This window comes from Chrysemys picta, chromosome 1, assembly GCF_011386835.1.
Source record: "Chrysemys picta bellii isolate R12L10 chromosome 1, ASM1138683v2, whole genome shotgun sequence".
Classification (NCBI taxonomy): Eukaryota; Metazoa; Chordata; order Testudines; family Emydidae; genus Chrysemys; species Chrysemys picta.
The window spans coordinates 59,400,684-59,421,862 of NC_088791.1; the positions used below are offsets into that span (position 1 = coordinate 59,400,684).

At 41.0% G+C, this 21,179-nt stretch overlaps 1 long non-coding RNA gene across 1 annotated transcript in view; it reads right to left on the bottom strand.

The window, feature by feature from the left end:
• Positions 1-8,186: 8,186 nt before the first annotated feature.
• Positions 8,187-21,179, bottom strand: part of LOC135983788 (uncharacterized) — a 42,298-nt gene continuing 29,305 nt past the window's right edge. Inside the window, exon 2 of the long non-coding RNA XR_010601598.1 lies at positions 8,187-8,812. This is a non-coding gene — a long non-coding RNA (uncharacterized LOC135983788). The remainder of the gene's footprint in view (positions 8,813-21,179) is intronic.

Consider the following 21,179-nt stretch of genomic DNA (forward strand, 5'->3'; position numbering starts at 1 on the left):
AGCTGCACAGCTGCAGTGCTACCGTGTAGACACTATCTACCCCAACAGGAGGGGGTTCTCCAGTCATTGCAGGTAATCCGATTTCCCCAAGAGGTGATAGCTAGGTCAATGGAAGAATTCTTTCATCAACCCAGTGCTGTCTATACAGGGGTTAAGTCAGCTTAACTACATCGCTCAGGGGTGTGGATTTTTCACAACCATGAGTGATATAGCTGGGCCAACCTAACTTTTTAGAGTAGACCAGGCCTAAGATATTTCCCTAAGTAATAAGAGAAATCTGAAATCTAGCCAGTAGAAATGAAAGTTTTCAAAGCATTATTAAATATCTGAAATGCTATCCTAGGCAATGTTTTTAGGAGCTACAGGCTCTTCAGAATTTTTCTACAGAAAGACCAGGAAATGAAAGGAGAAAAATCCAAAGAGATTCCTTGATTCCTCAGCTTTGTTAAAATAACTGTCTAATAAGAACAGCAATCGACTAACCAGAAAAGCTTCAGAGGTTCAGTTTGGTTCACACATGCACCCAGAAGTTTGGATGCAATAGCTGAACTGTATCCAAATCATCTGGAAATTAGGGCTGAAAAACTGGGATGGAAAACATGAGAGAAAATTTTTTCTCATGAGATTCCAGAACTTCCTGCTTTTGCTCTCTCACAGGATTTTGGCATTTCTATCCCTTGGCCCAAATGGACATGGAAGTGCAGAGACACACAAAGTTGAAATTAAGTAGTAAATAAAAGTGATTGAATATTCTGGAACCTCATGAAGGTTTGGATTCAGTTCAAGTTTTGAGGGAAGATTTGGATCGGTTCATCTTCTAGCTGAGGTGATTTTTTCATCCCTGTCCTAAAAACGTGTGTAGTCTCAGGAGAACCATATAGAGATATTCTATCATCTCCCAGATGTATGATGCAATACTCAAATTGATTTTGTTGTCATCAAATTATATTGCTAGTACAGATGCAAAGTCTTATTCAATATCAGGTCTTTCTTGGCATTAGAGCCTTCCAAGTATCTCCCTCCCATTGAATATCTGTGTTTCAGATTAATTTTCCCCTGGATGTATTAGCTTGCAATTTTTCCAAGTCGAATCACTTTTTATTACTTCATATTAGCCCATATTGCTAACCTTGCTCGGTCCCATTGTATCAGACCAAGAAGATGTCAGTAAATTGGAGTGGATTCAGAAAAAAATCCACATATATTAAAGCAGTGGAGGGAGTGATTGTCAGGGGGTTGGTTGAGTGCGCTGGGATAACAGTGCTACCTAATGGTGACTCTCCAGGATATAATGCCTAATGGTTAGAGTCCAAAGGCTGCTTTACCTAGGGGCTGGTCTACACTGGAGGGGGGGGGATCAATCTAAGATACGCAACTTCAGCTACGTGAATAGCGTAGCTGAAGTCGAAGTATCTTAGATCGATTTACCTGGGTCCACACAGCGTGGGATCGACAGCCACGGCTCCCCCATCAACTCCGCTACCGCCGCTTGCTCCGGTGGAGTTCTGGAATTGACGGGGAGCGCGTTCGGGGATCAATATATTGATCCCCGATAAATCAATCGCCATATTGGCGGGTAGTCTGGACATACCCCTAGTCGCAATTTCCCAGGGTAGTGTTGTCCCCTGGTGAGAGTCCAAAGGCCGCTCTGCCTAGCGCCTACAGTTCAGGAGTAGCGTTGCCTGGTAGAAACAGTCCCAAGGCTGCTTCATCTAGTGGCTACAGTTCAGAGATAGTGTCACTTAGTGGCAAGAGTCCCAAAGCCACTCTTTCTAGTGCCTACAGTGTGGGGGTAGTGTCACTTTCGGGTGAGAGTGGGGAGGGGAGGGGAACTCAGGCCCACCGTACTCCACTGGGTTCCAATCCAGGGCCCTTCAATGGACTCTGACAGAGTTCAGGTCCCAATACCCCCAAGCGAGTTCTATGGGCCACTTCCTACCCTTGCTCCAGTCCCTCCAGCATCATCTCCACAGTTGGACGCGGGGGTCCCTCTCTGCTTCATCTCCAGAGGCTCCAGCTGGCATCAGTTAGTGGTCCCCTTCAGTTCCTGTGGTTGATTGGCTTCCTGCATTGTGGCAAGGAGGCTCGTCCCCAGCAACTTGGAGTCCCAGCAGCTTCCTGATAGGAGCATGCTGCAGCCAACTGCTCCATGGTGAGCATACCCAGCAGGGGTGAGAGGATGTGGCCTCTTGGGCACAGAGCAGTTTGTTAACCCTTGCCTCTCCAGTGCCGGCTTGGTACACCCTGTCCCGGTGATCTTTTAGGAAAAAGTATAAATATGTCTAGCTCATGTAAAAAACTAAGGGGTATAAGAATTACCTATATATTTTGCCATGATGTAAACATCAAGAAAGGAGAATTGTTCAGAGTGGTCCAAAGAGGTGTATATGTCCTCACCAGGGATAATGAGATAATATTGAGAAAAAGGAAATTTGAGATGAGTATCAGGAAGAATTTCCTATCAGTAACATCTATTCTGCAGTAGAATTAACAAGCTGACCTTGTCCACTTTTATTTTATTTGAATCTGTCTCACTATATAATCTAGCTATCCATTCTCCATACACCTCAGTATCACTAATATGCCAAAACTGTAGAGGGTTTTCTATTGTTGAGCATAGAGTTAAAAATGTATAGATTTACATTCCTTAAGGGGAAAAAAAAAAAAGCCTGTTCACAATTTTTTTCCAAAATGGCAATCATTCTAAACAAGATGGCTGGCCAGAAAATGACTATCAGTTCTGTTTGATTTTAAGTGCCCAACTGATGCACTATTGGCAAGTAGAATTAATGGTTAAATTTTGACTTGGCTGCCATCTTACATAAGGGCAGTGCATAGTTGTCCTGCTCCCAGAGCAAACCAGAAATGAAACCGTAACTGATTAACACAGTCTGCTTCCTGGTTCCCCTTTGTTTGGGTTCCAAAAGTGGAGAGAGGATAGAACCAGGGGATGTCTGCAGTCTGTGATATCTGCTCCCCCCAACTCAGCAGTGGTTCTCAGCAGAAGTTAGAGCTCACTGCATCAATACTAATCTCAATGTAAGTTTTGCAGAGCCATGAGTGCAATGACAACCTAAGGAGCCTCTGAGACCTGGATGCTGTTTGGAAACATCACATCTACTCACATGGATGGCCCAGGTGTACATACATTTCCCAGGATCTACAGGGTGTTGCACCTCCTGCCAGTTCCACATAGGGAAGGTTGGAGTGAGGGGATTTGACGTGGGAATAAATGGAAAATCCATGAGCCAAAGCTCAGAGTCTCCTGTTCCCTGTACTGCTTTAGTCCATGCAGCAGATGATTTGACCGAATAGGCTGATGTGTTCATCTGGTACCGACAGCAACAAAAGATCAGAAATAAATATATATATATTTGTAATTTCAAATAATTACTAAGGAAAAGGCATAGCTTTTAAAAGGAGATCATTAAAATGAAAAATAAAAACAATATGATGCTTACAGCATTTGAGAGAAGATGGAGTACTTATTTAATAAGCCTGAAAACACAATAGCCTATATAAAATGCATAAAAATGTAAATCAAGTGGGTACATTAATCACAGACAACACAATAAATGGACCCAAAAACTGAACATTTATTTAAATGACCTAAAGTAAAGAACACTGTGAAAAGTTTTGGTTGGGTTTTTTTTTTTCTTTCTTTAGCCAGTAGCACAAAGGGTGGACAGATATTAGAGAATAACAGCACTTACTTGGCCCTTTATTTTTATTTTTTTTACTGTGATGGAGAAGTCGGGGGGTCTGATAGCAGGATGCTTATCTTCTTAAAAGGGTAATTGTAAATCCATTTTATTTGAGATGGCTAATCTGTTTTCATTGTGTCAGTATTGGCAAGTCAGATAACTACCAGGCTCTTGTTCCTCAGCCATCAGATGGTAAATTAGGAGCTGGAACATAGCCAGACTTTGCGGAGTAGAGGAGACAAGTGTAAAGAAGTCCTGTAACAAAATGTACACTTTCTAGGACATACCTTAGACCCTGATTAGTGTTATCAGAAATGGCTCAGGTAAGACCATGTGATGAACATAGATCTATAAAACTAAACAGGAAATGAATGAAATGAAGAACAAATTTCATATATAATGGCATAATACCCCAATGTTATGGGCAGAGCCATTCAGAAGATTGAAATTCTGTTTCATGAAGGATTTCAAGATTTCACAATTTGGCTTTCTTTAGAAATGGAATGAAACCTGAAAATTTCAAAATTCCCTAAGTAGGAACAATTTTAAAAAATGTTTTGGATTGATCAAAATGTTTCATTTCAGTTTGAACTTTTTACAAATTTACTATTATAACATGTAATATAAAACAACACACATTTTAAAATGAAAAGTCATTTTAAAAAATGAAAAATCAAAATGTGTCATTCCAAATATGTCAAAGTGGGACACTTCAACACTGTTGGAGCTTTTTAAATAGCTTTTCTACTAAACAAAACTTCAGCAAAATTGACACCCTTTAACGAAGTTTTTTTTATTTTGATGGAAATACATTTTCTAAAAGAAAATGGTTGTCAACTTTTTTCCCCCAATGAGGGGTAGTTATGGCTAGGTTGTGACAGAATGGCACTGGCCTCCATTAAGGACACTGTGGAACGGCACTCCCCCACCCACCCATTAGGATTATGTCTGAGGATCCAGGTTATGGCCCCTTTTCAGTCCTCTGTTCACAGATGTAAAAGTGTCATCCAAAGTGAAATTGGCAGAGGGAGTTGAGGAGCAGGAAAACGGAAGAGAATAGTGAAGAAGCCAGGACAATGAAGATCAGGGCACAAAACAACAGTATAAATCAAAGAGAGAGACCATCTGACCAGGCTAAACTATACATAAAATAAAATGTACTATGTAAGAAATGGTAGGTTTAAAATAAGATCTGAAAAATGAATTTTAAAATAATTTGTAACCTCTTTGCTTCTAAATAATTAGAGTTTTTGAACAAAAAGTGTGGGGAAATAAATCTGGATCACAGTATTCATTATGCAGCAGCCTTTGAAAAATTTAAGACACTTTACAGTTGACCTTCCAGACTGCGCCTCAGATAATTCTTGCTCTAGTGTTAGGCTCAGTGTTTAGTGTCCTGGTAAAATGTTAATTGTTTTGTATTTATTTATCATTCAGAAAGTTAAGATTATTTTTTAAAATATGTACACAAAGTAATTGATTGAGGACAAGATTTTCAAAAATTGGAGCCTAGAATTAGGTCCTACATCCATATTTAGGTATCTAACTAAGTGGCCTGATTTTCTAAAGTGAAACCTCCTAGTAATGCCTACAAATATTTAGTAGGAAACTGTTGGGTATTCAGCACTTTTGAAAAATCAGGCCATTTATTTAGACACCTGAAAATGGCTTGAGGAGCCTTACTCTAGCTGCTGCTGCTTTTTTTTTTTTTTTTTTTTTTTTAAATCTTGGCATTAACCTTCCCCCCCTCCCTTGCTCAATGGCAACCAGGTAGTATGGAGATGACAGTCTCATAAGATAGATCGATCTAATCTGGCAAGTACTCTCTAGGAACAACATTCATGCAAGGCCTGGAGACTTGGGCTTAGAATCTTGGCAAAGCTTCATTTTTGGCTTTAAAGCTAAATGCCAGAAATACCTGTTGAAACCAGAAGCTTTAACTTTGAAACATGCAGAATTGCACTTATAGCAACACAAATAGCTCTTTTGAACAACTTTTCCAGATCTACTAAAAATATGAGAACCATGTGGGAAGGATTTTGTACTTCAGAAGGATAGATTGGTAGCTGAAGCTAAATCTGTAAACTCCAAGTTCAGATTTTCTCCTTCGACCCATTTTGATAGGTCAGATTCCCATATTTGGTACCTTTTTTATTTGAAAGATTAATACTGTTTCAAAACTAGGAACCCAATTCCTCTACTTTGTATTGAGTCATCCTCATTCAGTATGGGGTTCTGTTGGAATTAGTGGAGGCATTTGAGGAGTTTGTTACTACTAATCAGTGTCACAGAATTGAGCCCTAACATAGCAGTCATAGAATGTCACCCTCTGCCTGGAGAACTGTTTCAATCTTCAGAACCAGTTCAGCAGCAGTGTGAACAAACAGTGCTGTAAGTTACATGTTGTTGGTAGTAGTATAGTGTTAAGTGAGCATATAAAATAAGTGTGTGTTCTACATGTTGAGGGAACAAAAGCGAGGGGTAAGGACAAAAAACAACCACCACTCTTACAGGAGAGTGTAAGATAAAAGACTCAGGATCTGCTGTCAGAAGCATCTGGAGGCCGGAGAAGTGGATTAGCCAAGTCCACTTCTGCTCCATCATAGAACCAAAACTCTGGGAGGACAAAACCCCAACGGTCCTTTCAGGTCATTGCTACCTTCAGAAAGGTGAGAAATTTAGGCCATGTCTACACTACAAAGTTTTGTTGATGCAAGTTACTAACCGTCGGATTGTATGCGGATGTATATCACTTGTGCATGTGCATGCTTGGCTCCCTGCATCAGTGCTGAGCGTACTCACTAGAAGTGCTTGTATCAATGCACAGTGAGGTGCATCATAGCTGGTATCCTAGTGTGCAACCTGCTACTATTCAGTGCACTGTCCTTTGGGTAGTTTTTGCAATGCTTGATGGGCAGAAATGACTTGAGCAGTAGTGACTGATGCAAGGGGGTAAACGTTCCATAATGCAATGTTCTCCATCACATAATATAACCCCGTAATTTTTGTACCCATTTTCAATTTCCCACAAACTGGCATGGGACTTGTCGCTGTCCGCCTTCTCTGATAGAAGCGTGGAGCCATTACAGTTATGCACTATTGTCATGAGGATTGCAAGCACAGGAAGCACTATCCTCTATTTGCAAAGCCGCAAGAACAACCATGGGGAACATGATGGTTTCATGGTAGTCAGTTTGCTGTGGGATGTAGTGAGAACAAATCAAGGTTATTGGTGGCTTTCACAGAGCAGCTGCAGATGGTGGAATGCCACTTCTGCACCCGAGAAATGAGCATTGACTGGTGGGATCACATTGTAATGCAGCTTTGCGATGATGTGCAGCTGAAAGTTCTGCAGCCACTGCTCAAGGCCAAATACCTGTATCTGTGTACCTAGCTTGCCCCAGTCCTCCAACAAGGGGACCCTAAATTGAGAGCTTCACTGACGGTGAAGAAGTGAGTGGCCATTGCACTTCTGGAAACATGCAATGCTGGATTGCTACTGATCAGTAGGAGTCATTTTGGAGTGGAAAAAATCCACTGTGGGGGCCATTGTCATGTGCAGGGTCATTAATCATCTCCTGCTACACAGGACTGTGACTCTCAGCAATGGGAAGGACATCATGGATGAATTTCCAGCAATGGTGATCCCAAACTGTGGTGGAGCAATAGCCACTTGGCCCCAGAGCACCTTGCCCCAGAGTACATCAAAGGAAAGGGCTATTTTTCTATTGTTATGCAAGCGCTGGTGGATCACTGATATCAATGTTAGCTGGTCAGGAAAGGTGCATAACGCTTGCATCTTTAAGAACACAGGACTGTTAAAAGAAGGCTACAAGCAGGGACCTTCTTCCCAACCAGCAGATTACCACTGGCAATGTTGAAATGCTAATAGTGAGTCTGAGAGATGACCTTACTCCCCTGGCTCATGAAACTGTATGCTGGCCACCTTGACAGCAGCAAGGAAAGATTCAGCTACAGAAAAGTTGAATGTGCTTTTGATAGATTGAAAGGGAGCTGGCGCTGTTTACTCACCAGATTGGATCGCAGTGCAAAAAATAACCCAACGGCTATGGCTGCCTGTTGGATGCTGCATAATATTTGTGCCAAGGGGGCAAAGTTGCCACAGGGGTGGAGGTAGAGCGGCTGTCTGCTGAGTGTGAACAGCCACATACAAGCACTATCAGAGAAGCTCAAGGAGCAGCGAGGCTTAGAAAGAGCACTTTAACAGCAAGCCACAGTAATGTGTTGTGGTGTACTGTGCTCAACCTGGGGTGGCAGTTTGAGGGCCTGTTAGAAACTGCGTGGTGCTTGCTGCACATCTGTGCGTATATCAATGACAGCATACCTATGGGTTTGCTGTACATTTATGACTATTACAGTGTTTGGCATTGAGCCAATGAGTTATGAGTGTACAAGACCACTACTTTCACTGCCAGCAGGCATTATATACCATGTGTTGTAAACTAATAAAGATGAATAACTTTAGAAACAAAAGAGTTTTATTCACTTATGAAAACAGCTGCAAAAAATAATCTGAAGACCTTAAAAATACATTTCAACATTAAAAACATTTAGGAACCTTAATAAATAAATCAGAGGAAGGAAGATTGATGTTCATTGTAGCTACAGATACATCAACCATAGCTCTCACAGGTCAGTGTAGCTGAAGCTGTAGTTGTCCATGCTTTCCCCTGGTGTGGAGCAGTAAAGTAGGCATGCTGGCCTGGTGGCCATGAGGAATGCTGAGGGGGATTTAGAGAAGGACTATGCTGCAGTTCTCCACAGACTGCAATGGGAGTCAAGCCCAGGACTGTTGAAACTGGAGATCCACAAGAGTCTGCAGCATCTGCATTTGCTGTTGGAGAAGCCCCCTTATGTCCCGGTGGATTCCCCTCTGCCTCTCCTTAGTTTTCCTCCTGTCCTCTCTTTCCTTCTTTATACAGATTGCAGTATCCACCCTCCAGGCCTTCTGTTCAAGGTCGGATGCAGTACTGGCTTGCAGGATCTCAAAGAGCATGTCCTCCTGCATCTTCTTCTTTCACCTCCTTATCTGGGTCAGTCATTTGGGTATGTTGAGGGAGTCCCCCTCAAGGCCACAATGGCCTCAGCTACAGATAAAACACAAAAAGATAAAGCACGTTGTCAGCATAGTAGGAATGGAAAGCAAAACTTAAGGTTCAGAACCTCCCTTCTCTTGCTCCTCTGAAGTGTATAACAAGACATGCTTATTGACACTTTGCTTGTGCCCAGTGCCACTCTTAGCTCAAGCCCTGGTAGGTATGACCCTTCCCAGGGGTGAGTGAAACAAAGAGGAGAATTGCTCAGTTGCAGGACACCATGAGTACAGGGCACTATCACTGAATACTGGCACCATTTTCCACAGCTGGTGGTGGTTTTAGCTGATATCTCCCTCCTGAGATAACAAAAGCAGAGTGGGCACAGCTGTTGTTGGTCTCCTGAAGCCACTCAGGCCCATATGTTGCTAATTTGTTTACTGTAATTGTGCCTGCAGAAGTTATCACTGCCTGGTGTGGGAAAGCATCCTGTCGCAGAGGAATAAATAAGGCTGCCATCCCTAAAAAAATCTTCGGGACAGGATTGCGATGTACCTGCATGAAGTTTCATTGAGAACCTCTCGGGAGGATTCAAAGGATAGCCCTTTGTATACCAACAAACTTCTTCACATGCCCCCACCCCACCTAACTCTAGAGAGGAATGAAAACAGATAGCAACTCTACATCTCTTGGCTGTACCACTTCTTCTAGCATGAGTAAATTAATGAAAAGTCAAAAGCTGTGTCCTGCTAATTTTGGGGGTCCATCCCTATGTAACCCTTCTTCCAGTCAGAGTTAGCAGTGCTTTTAAAAGGGGGGAGGGCAGATTTCAGTCTAGGTGACCCCTGGGCAGTGGAGTTCACAACTGTGACCAGACCAGTCAGTGTTGAGCATTGTGGGACAGGTGCTGGAGGACTGTGCGGGTTAATACAGGTAATGCAGTGTGTACACTCATACTGCATCAATCTTCATACATTGAACTTGGCTCAATGCTGCTTGGGGAGGTGGTGTTACTTTGATGGCCTAATGGGGCACTTACATCTGTGGGAGACAAATTTAAGTGTAGACACATTCACAACTAGGTCAACCCAGGGTGGTTTACATGGACCAAATTTGTAGTGTAGACCAGGCCTGATTACTAGCACCAGCAGCTTCCAGGGACAACAGGGAAAACAACTGTGTCAGGAATCAATAATGGAAATGGAATTTGTGTACTGTTCGTTAGGAGACTGACTTGAAAGAGTGGTGTGAGACCTAGGGGACAAACTAGAAAAGGTTATGACATTACAGCAATAATAACTATTGTTAAGTTTACCTATTAGACACTAGGAAACTAATGTCATATCCTCCCCAGGAGTAACTCTACTGACTTCAATTTGTGTCAGAGAGGCAGCATGGTCTAGTGGTTAGGGTTCTAGCCTGGTTCTTGGGTTATCCAGCCTCATTTTCATGCTCCACTAAAGATGCCCAGTGTACCATGGGAAAAATAGTTCCCTACTTCACGGGGGTGTTGCAAGGATAAATACATTAAAGATTGTGACATGCTCAGACAGGCCAAGATTTAGGGGTAGGTGACCTAGACAATCATTGGGGGTACAAGGATCGGGAGGAACCAGGTTTGGGGTGCTGCTGTAAGGTATTCAAAAATTTAACAAATGGCGGGGGGGGAGGGGTGCGCCAGACGCTCCTCACATGATGTACCATTTGGTCTAGGGCCAGCCCTCTGCTCAGATACTACAGTATGGGGGTGGAGGGAGGGAAGGGAGGGATATAAGTACCTAAGAGAGAGAAATTTCATTTGAGTTCCACCAAGGGATGAATTTTGTCCCTAACATTTCTTGCAAATTCAAGTTGCAAATCCTATTCTATTTGCTCAAAGTACAGGCACTAAGCAGACTAAAAAGTAGTGGGCACTGAACAGATGGATTGAATTAAGAGCAGGTTCAAAGCCAAGTTCAGTCATGTCTGTGAATTGTGAAAAGAAGTATTCATCTCAAATGGCTTTCCTATTTCTTTTTTCCACTCTCTTTCTCTCGTCCCTATTTTCTTTCTTGTTTTACAATAAAAATCAATATTTTTACTTAGCTACAAGACACTCTGTCTTGTTCTTAGGAAAGTAAAAACAAGAAGCTAATAATAACTGCATTTATTCAGAGAAAAATAGTGGTTTGGAAAGTCTGCAAGAAAAAATACAAGTAACGTTTATTTCCAAGCATGCTATAAATCGGTAAAAAGCCTGTATGTATATTCTGTATATACTAACCCAAAATAGCACCATCATCTTAAACCTTTGTCACTTGGCTAATCCACAGTTGTGGGATGCTATGGGAACAAGCTACTTCTCAACAGGTTGGGTGTCAATTGTGTTATATATGCCTGGAGCCCAAGACACTGTCATCTCCAGTTCTGTTCTTCTGACTGGACATCTCTCATTCATTAATGCATCTCATGAACTAAAAACCAGCAAGAGAAGTTGGGTCACTTCATGGTCTCTGGTGAAGGGCCGGGAGGGAGTAGGAAAGAGGTGGGTGGTGGTTGGGGAGGAAGTGTCAATTGGCCCTTGTGAGGTAGGGTTTTTTCCCCTTGGGAAGGGGAAAGAGCATTCAGGGTGTGAGAGGATTAGAAGGGTGAGGTATTCATTTTGTTGAGAGGAGACAGAAAGATCTGCACAGAGGAAAGGACAAAGCATCAGTTGGGCATGTGAGGGAGGGAGAAGCAGCTAAGGAAAGCTATCTTGAGTTTTTGGGTGTTCTAAGGGTTAACAATTAAGGTGACACCTTCAAATCTAACAGCCTGATAACATGTTTCAAGCATGTGTATCATGTACACTTGAAAAAATATGTTCATAAAAATTTCTGTTAGTTCTTTGAAAAAGAGCTCTCCCCATTCTTAGTGAATCAGAGAGAAATTCAGTGATGGACACTCACTGCAGGACAAGTGTCTCTTCTTCATTCTTTTTCAGACTGAAGGAATAATTAAATTTTATCCCTTTCCTTTCAAATGAAAAAGCTCTTAAACGGAATCCAAATGGGCAAAAAAAGTTTGACACACTGGTATTATGACATACTAATGTGGTTTCACATAGTATTGGGTAGTCATGGATTATGGGTGTCTGTAAGTTGTCATGTTACTCTCCTTGTATTATTTGAAAATCTTCACCAGCTTCTAAATCGTGTGTATACTGCTGTTGGTTGCCTACAACTATAACACAAACATCAAATTGTTCTTGTTTCTTTTAGACCTGAAATACTAGGGAGAAGGGAAAATTTCCAGTGAAAATAGACTGCTTGTGCATTGGAACACTGGTCACCCTCATTAATCTAGCTATTGCTATATGCAAGGATTTTGAATTCATGCCATGCTGGAAATGTCAGGCTTGAAATCATTTCCTTTGGTGCCCTGATGTACCTACAGTGCCAGCTGTAGTTTTTGCCTTTTACTTTGAGACTATGGTTGCAAACCATGTTACAAGGAATAAGGTCAGAAACTATGAAACCGTGTTATGTGTTGGCAGACACAGGCTCCAACAGGAATACCTTATAATAACTCTGATGCTAGGCCGTAGTGATAACAAGCCAGATGGGGGTTTTATAATTAGGCTAGATTCAACTAGGTAGATATAGGAATTTTCATCAAACTAGCCTGCACTGTAGAATTAATGTGACTCCTCCTGCCTCTGACATTTTCTTAACAGTGAGCAATGGTTCCAGGGTTATGAAGTAACTGCAAGATCTTAGAAGCCCACAAAGGTATTATTTATGTAAACAGTGCTGTATTTTTAGTTATTATGGCTCACAGTTCCATAGTTAAAATCCAGTTTTGCACTTAAAGCAGGGATTTAGCCACTTTATGTTGAAGAATACAGAGTATCCTTCCCAAAATTATAGCATTTACTCTTTGGGCCCAGGATTAAATTTGATTATTAGTTTATGAGTTAAAATTAATTAAAACATTGGTCTTGTCAGACCGTTTCTTTCTCCTGCATGAACAATATACACACTTCAAACTTTCCTTACACTTAAAACTCACTGAAATCTTAAGCATATATTTGTTTAGTGTTAATGTTCATTTCTCCTCTCCCTCACCCTCCTCCCCAGTTATTCTTCATAATTGAAACAGTCTTCATCCAGAATTGATTAATAACTTTTGCAAGATGGCCAATCCCAAGAGTTCAAAAAAATTATGATATTAACTTAAAATAATTAGATTTTTAAAAATAATAAAGTTGGGTTCTCTTTATTTGCCTTCTGGCTTTGGAACATTTAGGATTCACGTTTTCAAGTTTTTCTCTACAATCATGAAGGCTTACAGATGAAAGCTTTGCTTCTCAAGTACTCACCTTAAAAACATCTAATATCACATATGAGACTCACAATACAAATCACAAAAGTTGCTGCAGAACAGCCTTCTCTCAAAATGGCAGCCGTTTTCATTGTTTTCAATGGGACTGAGTTCATAAATTGCACCCAGTTAGGGGATCTTCTCAAAATGACCACTTATCTCCCATTATTTTCAAGAGGGCCTAAAACGATGCCTGCTGCCTTCCCTCTCATTAGAGACGATGGGAAGCAGTGGTTATTTTGAAAGAGGCCATCTTAACTGAGGGCAGGTCTCGTCTCAGTCTCATTGAGAACAATAGGAGATGGCTGTCATTTGAAAGAGGGCCAGTGTGTTTCTTTGAAGCAGGTACTTACGAACAAGCTTCTGCTGAGAAATAAACTTTCAGTTATGAAAATAATGGCAGAAATTCCTATGATTTCTAAATATTTCTTTTTAGAAGCTGTTCTTTGCACCAGATCTACTCAACAGGGAAGGCAGGAGGGGGGAAAGTAGGTGGGCGGATTGTGTGTAAGGTAATCTGGGGTGCAGGAGGAAGGGAGTATTTGGAGGGCAAGTGATGCGGGGTAGATAAAATATGTCCCCGTTGCTTTGTGCTAATGTGGTGATTCATTTTGATGGTCCAATATACTTTTGGCCAGTTGCTTTGTGCTGGTTCAGAGTGGCATAAAGCAGCCATAACATATCAATGAATCTGGCATAAAAGATACATTCTTTCAAAAAATGCTTTAAAGTTGATACTTCATATCTTTAAGTCATTAGAAATATTACATGGTAACATTCTTTTGGGGGTTCTTGTTTGCTTCATGTATGCAAGTTATACCTTACAAATAAGCACAAGGAAATTTTCAGACAAACTATATTAGGATGGAGTTAAAATTGAGCATATGTATTTGTAATTTAGGGTGAAGTACATTACAAGGATGTTGCAATTATCCCTAAATCAAGTGTTACAAACTCAGGAAATTCAGAGTTGAACAAATTCAAAATTACATGGTTAAAGTAAACACATGGTGCCTCTACAGGGCAGCCACTGATCACAGAATCATAAAAATGTAGGACTGGAAGGGACCTAGATGAGTCATCTAGTCCAGTCCCTTGCACTGAGGCAGATCTAAATATTATCTAGACCATTCCTGACTGGTGTTTGTCGTTGGAGGTTTTTAAGAATGGTTTATACAGAGATTCCATAACCTCACTAGGAGATTTGTTCCAGTGCTTAACAACCCTTAGAGTTAGGATGTTTTACCTAATGTCTAACATAAATCTCCCTTGCTGCAATTTGAGCCAATTACCTCTTGTCCCATCCTCAGTGGTTAAGGAGAACAATTTATCACCCTTCTCTTTATAACAACCTTTTACATACTTGAAGACTGTTATGTCCCCCCTAGTCTTCTCTTCCCCAGATTAAACAAACCCACTTTTTAAAATCTTTCCTCATAGGTCATGTTTTCTAGACTCAGTCATTGCTGTTGCTCTCCTGTGCACTTTCTCCAATTTGTCTACCTCTTTCCCACAGTATGGTGCCCAGAACTGGACACAATACTTCAGTTGAGCCCTTACCAGCACTGAGTAGAGTGGAAGAATTACTTCTTGCTTATAACACTCATCATAATACATCCCACAATGATATTCGTTGTTTTGGTTTTTTTGTAACAGTATTATATTGTTGACTCATATTTAGTTTGGGATCCATTATATCCCCAGATCCTTTTCTATAATACTCCATCCTAGGCAGTCATTTCCAATTTTTTATTTGTGCAATTGATTATTCCTTCCTAAATGTACTACTTTGCATTTGTCCTTATTGAACTGCATTCTATTTATTTCAGGTCATTTCTACAATTTATCATCAAGATCACTTTGAATTTTAATCCTGTTCTCCAAAGCGCTTGCAACCCCTCCCAGTTTGGTATTATCCACAAACTTTATAAATGTACTCTCTATGCCATTATCCACATCATTTATGAAGCTGTTGGATAGAACTGTACCAAGGACAGACTCCTGTATGACCCAACTCGATATGCTCTTTAAGCTTGATTATGAACCATTGATAACTACTCTTTGAGTGTGCTTTTCCAACCATCAGAGGGGTAGCCGTGTTAGTCTGGATCTGTAAAAGCAGCAAAGAGTCCTGTGGCACCTTATAGACTAATAGACATATTCGTGCAAAAGCTCATGCTCCAATACGTCTGTTAGTCTTCAAGGTGCCACAGGACTCTTTGCTGCTTTTACTTTTCCAACCAACTTGTTCATCCACCTTTTAGTAGGTTCATCTAGGCTATATTTCTCTAGTTTGTTTAAAAGAAGGTCACGTGAGACAGTTTAAAAAATCGTACTAAAGTCAAGATATATCACATCTCCTGCTTCCCCCATATCACAAGACTTGTTGCCCTGTCAAAGAAGGATATTACGTTGGTTTGATATAATTTGTTCTTGACAAATCCATGTTGACTGTTACTTATTGTCTTCTAGGTGCTTACCCTATCCTTGGTCTTCCTCTTGCTTCTCATGTAATTAAATATATAATTTAATACTATTTCTACATTTGTTATAAGATTTGACCAAACATTCCTAATGTTAGTACATTTCCAAATGATGCATGTGAAATTGCCACACTATTTCCATATAGCCAATATACCTCATTGTGCAACAGACTACATTGAATAAGACTGCAGGAATCCAGTACGTTATTTTTGTATTGTTTTTCCTTAGATTATACAAACAAAGCTACACTATCTATTTCAAACACATCATACTGTTGGCCATACTTTCAAGCCCACTGTTGGCTGATAATGGCAAAAAATAAATTAACAGAAATATGTAGACAGGATATACCAGTAATTACTATTAAAAACATAAAAAATGTTATTAAATAAACCACAGCGATGGAGCAAAAGTAGTTTCCCCAATAGATTTGTAGATTTAAAAAAACAAACAAACAAAAAAAAACAACCAAAGACCCTACCAAAAATGCAACAGGACACCTCACACATAATCTCCCCCCTCCCCCCCCCGCCAACCCACCCCGGGAAAGGGTGAGAAAAGGAATGAACCACACATGTGACTATCCACACATTAGTCACATAGCTTAATGCACTACTGAAGGTGCTCAGATACTACGGTAATGAGATGATATAAGAACCTATTTAGAATACAATAAAACCAAGCTTCCATTTTCAGGTCCTATTTTAGCCTCCTATAACTTTAGCTGGGAAATTTAGCTTGGCATCACTCATTTAACTGAATAATCTGATAACCCCATCTGATTCCATTTACTTACAAAATGGTATCTGTTTACTTGAATAAAAGAGGACACAGAGTTCTCTTGCCTTCTTATTTAACTTTAGGTGGAAGAGCGACCTTCCCCTGCAAAGATAGAACCTGTACATCACAATTACACTACTCACTGCTTCATCCCTAGAAATATTTTTAATGGGGGAGTGGAGGGAATTGGTTTGACAATATGAATTTTCCCTATTGGTGGGAAGCAACCACACTACAGGATCAGCACAGAGCAAATAGATTTCTTTCCCCTCATCAAAAAGTACTTATTTTATATTATACACACACCCACCCACACACACACACACCCACACACACTACTCTATTGAGTGGATTTTCCAACACAGTCTTATACTATCCTTAGGAAGTAAAGAGCAATCATTTTACAGTGCAATTATTACTGTTAATAAAAACACAGTGAGAAAGTACAATGTGATAAATATTTTAAACTCACTGTATTTCCTGCAGGGTATTGAGCATTACATTATTTATAGGATATATGTTCTAGAAAAAACAAACATCTAAATTACGGCTGGGAAAATCCCAAAGTCATTTAGTGTGCTGAGAGGTTTTCTTTTTACTGTATTGCTTGAAAATGTACTAGAGTTCCTTTCTCGAAACTCTTGTAATGAACACCTGCTTCCAAGATTCCACAAGATATATTTTAACTTTGCAGCTGCCAGACAACCTGAATAGGTGACTATCAACATGTGGGTAAAATTCTACCTTACCCTGTTTGAGAGCAGCAATACAGCTGAGTCAGGATGCTTGACTACATTGGGGAGAATTCTCCAGTAATTCTAACCAGCTTTAAAACTACAAGTTCATCCACTACTAAATCAGTCTTAAAATCAGGGAACCAAAGTCTAGATCAGGATTAGTGTAGGGACCAGGCCATGGGCCATCTGGCCTAGTGCTCAGAAGCCAGGAACCAAAGCCAGAGATGGAGTGAATCAGCATTGTGCCACTAGGGCTGGAGTCGGGGTACTATTGGTTCGAGACTGGAGTCAGAGTCAGACAGCTCTGCCAATGGTCAAGCTGGAGTCAGGAATCAGGGAACAGTGCCAGGGATCAAGCTGCAGTCAGAGTCAGATAGCAGTATCAAGGGTCAAGCAGGAGTCAGGGAACAATGCCAGGGTCAAGCCAGCATCAGGAATCAAGGTCCAGTAGAGCAGCAGCTCAGAAGTTCACTCAGTTGCTCAGACAATTCCTGTGCCTCCTTCTGGCTTAAATAGTTTATCTGGGCCTACCAATGGGGCTTTGCGGGCAGAATCTCTTGTGGACCAGAGTTGCACCAGTCCCTTTGCCTGCTGGTTCCAGAGGACTGTTGAGTGGTGGTTGTAGTTTGGGTAATGCCTGGGGAGTTATGATCCCTCCCAATTAGGCAGCCAGAACTGTTCCTACAGAACCAGTTACAAAAACAGACAGCAGAATCTAAGCCATTGGGCAACTTACATGGCTCAGTCAACATTACAGGTCCTTTTCCCCTCACACTTTGCTTGATTAAAAAAAGAGGCCTGTGTCAGCAATGTTCCCTCATTGAGGACCATTAAAACTAATTGTCTAACCAAAGGAACTACACTAAACTTTGAGCTCAATTTAACCCAAGAATTAGAATAAAGGAAAACTCCTGGCTTCCAAAGAAATATATTACAAGGCACCTTCCTATTTTTAAGAAAGGAAAAAAAGTGATCCAGGGAACTACAGGCCTATTAGTTTAACATATGCAAGGTCTTGGAAAAAATTTTGAATGAGAAAGTAGTTAAGGACATTGAGGTAATTGGGACAAAATACAACACGGTTTTACAAAAAGTAGATCATGCCAAACCAACCTGATCTTCTCTGAGAAGGTAACAGATTTTTTAGACAAAAAAAATTAGTGGATCTAATTTACCTCGATTTCAGTAAGGCATTTGATACGGTTCCTCTGGGGAATTATTAGCTAAATTGGAAAAGATGGGAATCAGTATGAAAATGGAAAGGTGAATAAGGAACTGGTTAAAAGGGAGATGATAATGGGTCGTATTGAAAGGTGAACTGTCAGGCTGGAGGAAGGTTACTAGTGGAGTTCCTCAGGGATCGGTTTTGGAACCAATCTTATTTAATCTTTTTATTACTGACTGGCACAAAAACTGAGAATGTGCTAATAAAGTTTGTGGATGACACAAAGCTGGGAGGTATTACCAATACAGGGAAGGAAAGGGATATCATACAGGAAGATCTAGATGACCTTGTAAACTGGAGTAATAGTACTAGGATGAAATTTAATAGTGAAAAATGCAAGGTCATGCATTTAGGGATTAACAACAAGATTTTTTGTTATAAACTGGGGACGCACCAGTTGGAAGTAACAGAGGAGGAGAAGGACCTCAGAGTATTGGTTGATCACAGGATGACTATGAGCTGCCAATGTGATATGGCTGTGAAAAAAGCTAATGCAGTCTTGGGATGCATCAGGCAAGGTATTTCCAGTAGAGATAAGGAGGTGTTAGTACCATTATACAAGGCACTGGTGAGACCTCATTTGGAATACTGTGTGCATTTCTGGTCTCCCATGTTTAAGAAGGATGAATTCAAACTGGAACAGGTACAGAGAAGGGCTACTGGGATGATCCAAGGAATGGAAAACCTATCTTATGAAAGAAGACTCAAAGAGCTTGGCTTGTTTAGCCTAACCAAAAGAAGGCTGAGGGGAGATACGATTGCTCTCTATAAATATATCGGAGGGATAAATACCAGGGAGGGAGAGGAATTATTTAAGCTCAGTACCAATGTGGACACAAGAACAAATGAATATAAACTGGCCACCAGGAAGTTTAGACTTGAAATTAGATGAAGGTTTCTAACAATCAGAGGAGTGAAGTTTTGGAACAGCCTTCCAAGGGGAGCAGTGGGGGCAAAAGACATATCTGGCTTCACGACTAAGCTTGATAAGTTTATGGAGGGGATGGTATGATGGGATAGCCTAATTTTGGCAATTAATTGATCTTTGACTATTAGTGGTAAATATGCCCAATGGCCTGTGATGGGATGTTAGATGGGGTGGGATCTGAGTTACTACAGAGAATTCTTTCCTGGGTGTCTGGCTGGTGAGTCTTGCCCATATGCTCAGGGTTTAGCTGATCGCCATATTTGGGGTCTGGAAGGAACTTTCCTCCAGGGCAGATTGGCAGACGCCTTGGAGGTTTTTCGCCTTCCTCTGCAGTGTGGGGCACAGGTCACTTGCTGGAGGATTCTCTGCACCTTGAAGTCTTTAAACCACGATTTGAGGACTTCAGTGGCTCAGACATAGGTTAGGTGTTTGATACAGGAGTGGGTGGGTGAGATTCTGTGGCCTGCGTTGTGCAGGAGGTCAGACTAGACTATCATAATGGTCCCTTCCGACCTTAAAATCTATGATTCGTAATAATTAAGATAACACTCCCTTCCTAAATTAAACAATAAACCAGTAATAGTAAACAATCCAGGCTGAAAACCAAAACACAGTTTAGTGCTGCTCAGTACAATTAACAATCTCTGCTCAAGAGATGGGGAAATGCAAAAGTGCTACAGGAACAGCTTTCACTTGATTTCATTTATTTGTTTATTTATTTATGATTATTTTACAGAATCCTAAAGCATGGTAGTTGCTTTGCAGTATAAACAGGTCATGGTCTTGCAGTCTTAATCTAGTAACAAAATCACCCTCCACAATTTATTTCATTCCGTGTAAAACTATTACGTCAGTGGAATCATGGCCTCTGCATTAGCTTGTGTGGTAGATACTTTTTGTTGTGTAGGCAAGTGCCATGAAATGAAATGGAAACCTTCTATTCAGGAGCACCAGACACATTTCAAATTGTAATAGATCAGTTGTTATTTTCTTTTGGATATACAAAAAAAAAAAATCAGTATTACTATTATTTGTATTACAATAGAGCTGGCCTTAGAGACCAAGAGATCAGACCTCTGTTGCACTAGGCACGCTACCTATATTGTAAGAGACAGGCCCCGACACAAAGAGTTTATAATCTAAACAGATAAGTCAGACAAAGGGTTGGAGAGATGAAGTATCATTATCCACATCTTGCAAATGAAGAAACAAACAAGTTAAGGGACTTGCCCAACAAGTTCACACAGCAAGTCACAGCCACAGCTGTGGTCCTAGCCACTGACAGGTAGTGCATTCTCATCTGAATGCAAGCTCCTTGGGGCCAAGGCTGTGAGCCAGGTTCTGCAGCTGCGTTTTGGAGCCCACTGCATTGCATATGTGGCATAAAGGGGCTGTAATGTATCTGCATTGCTCAGATAGCAGAAAGAACTGTAATCCATCTGCTTAGATAATTATGAGGCCCTCGTTACTGTAGTAGCTGAGCAACTGAATCATTAACGGATATTATTCTTACTTTGAACACCAGGAATCTGTCACTCATCTGGAAATGAGTCCCAGTCTATTACCCTAGCCCCTACAACTTTCCCACCCCTCTAATCCAACTGTAAATGCCTACAAGAAAACAGGGGAACTCCCTGCTGGTGTATCTGCATCACAGCTGTGCCATGTCTCCATCTTCTACTCTCTCAACACAGTAGGATTGTTGTAGAGGGGAAGGGGGCACGTCAGAGTGCTACTTCACTAGGGTAATCCTTCAGTAGAGTAGGATTCATTAAAGACTTTGTTAGTGGCACTAGTTAGAGCTGTCGACAAGCAGCTCTCTGTCAAAGAAGCAGAGGGCTGGCCCCATCAGGAAACCAGAACCAGCTCCCTGATTGCTCCTCCCCCAACCCCACCACTGCCCTGAGCAGATCTTTGGTGAAGAGG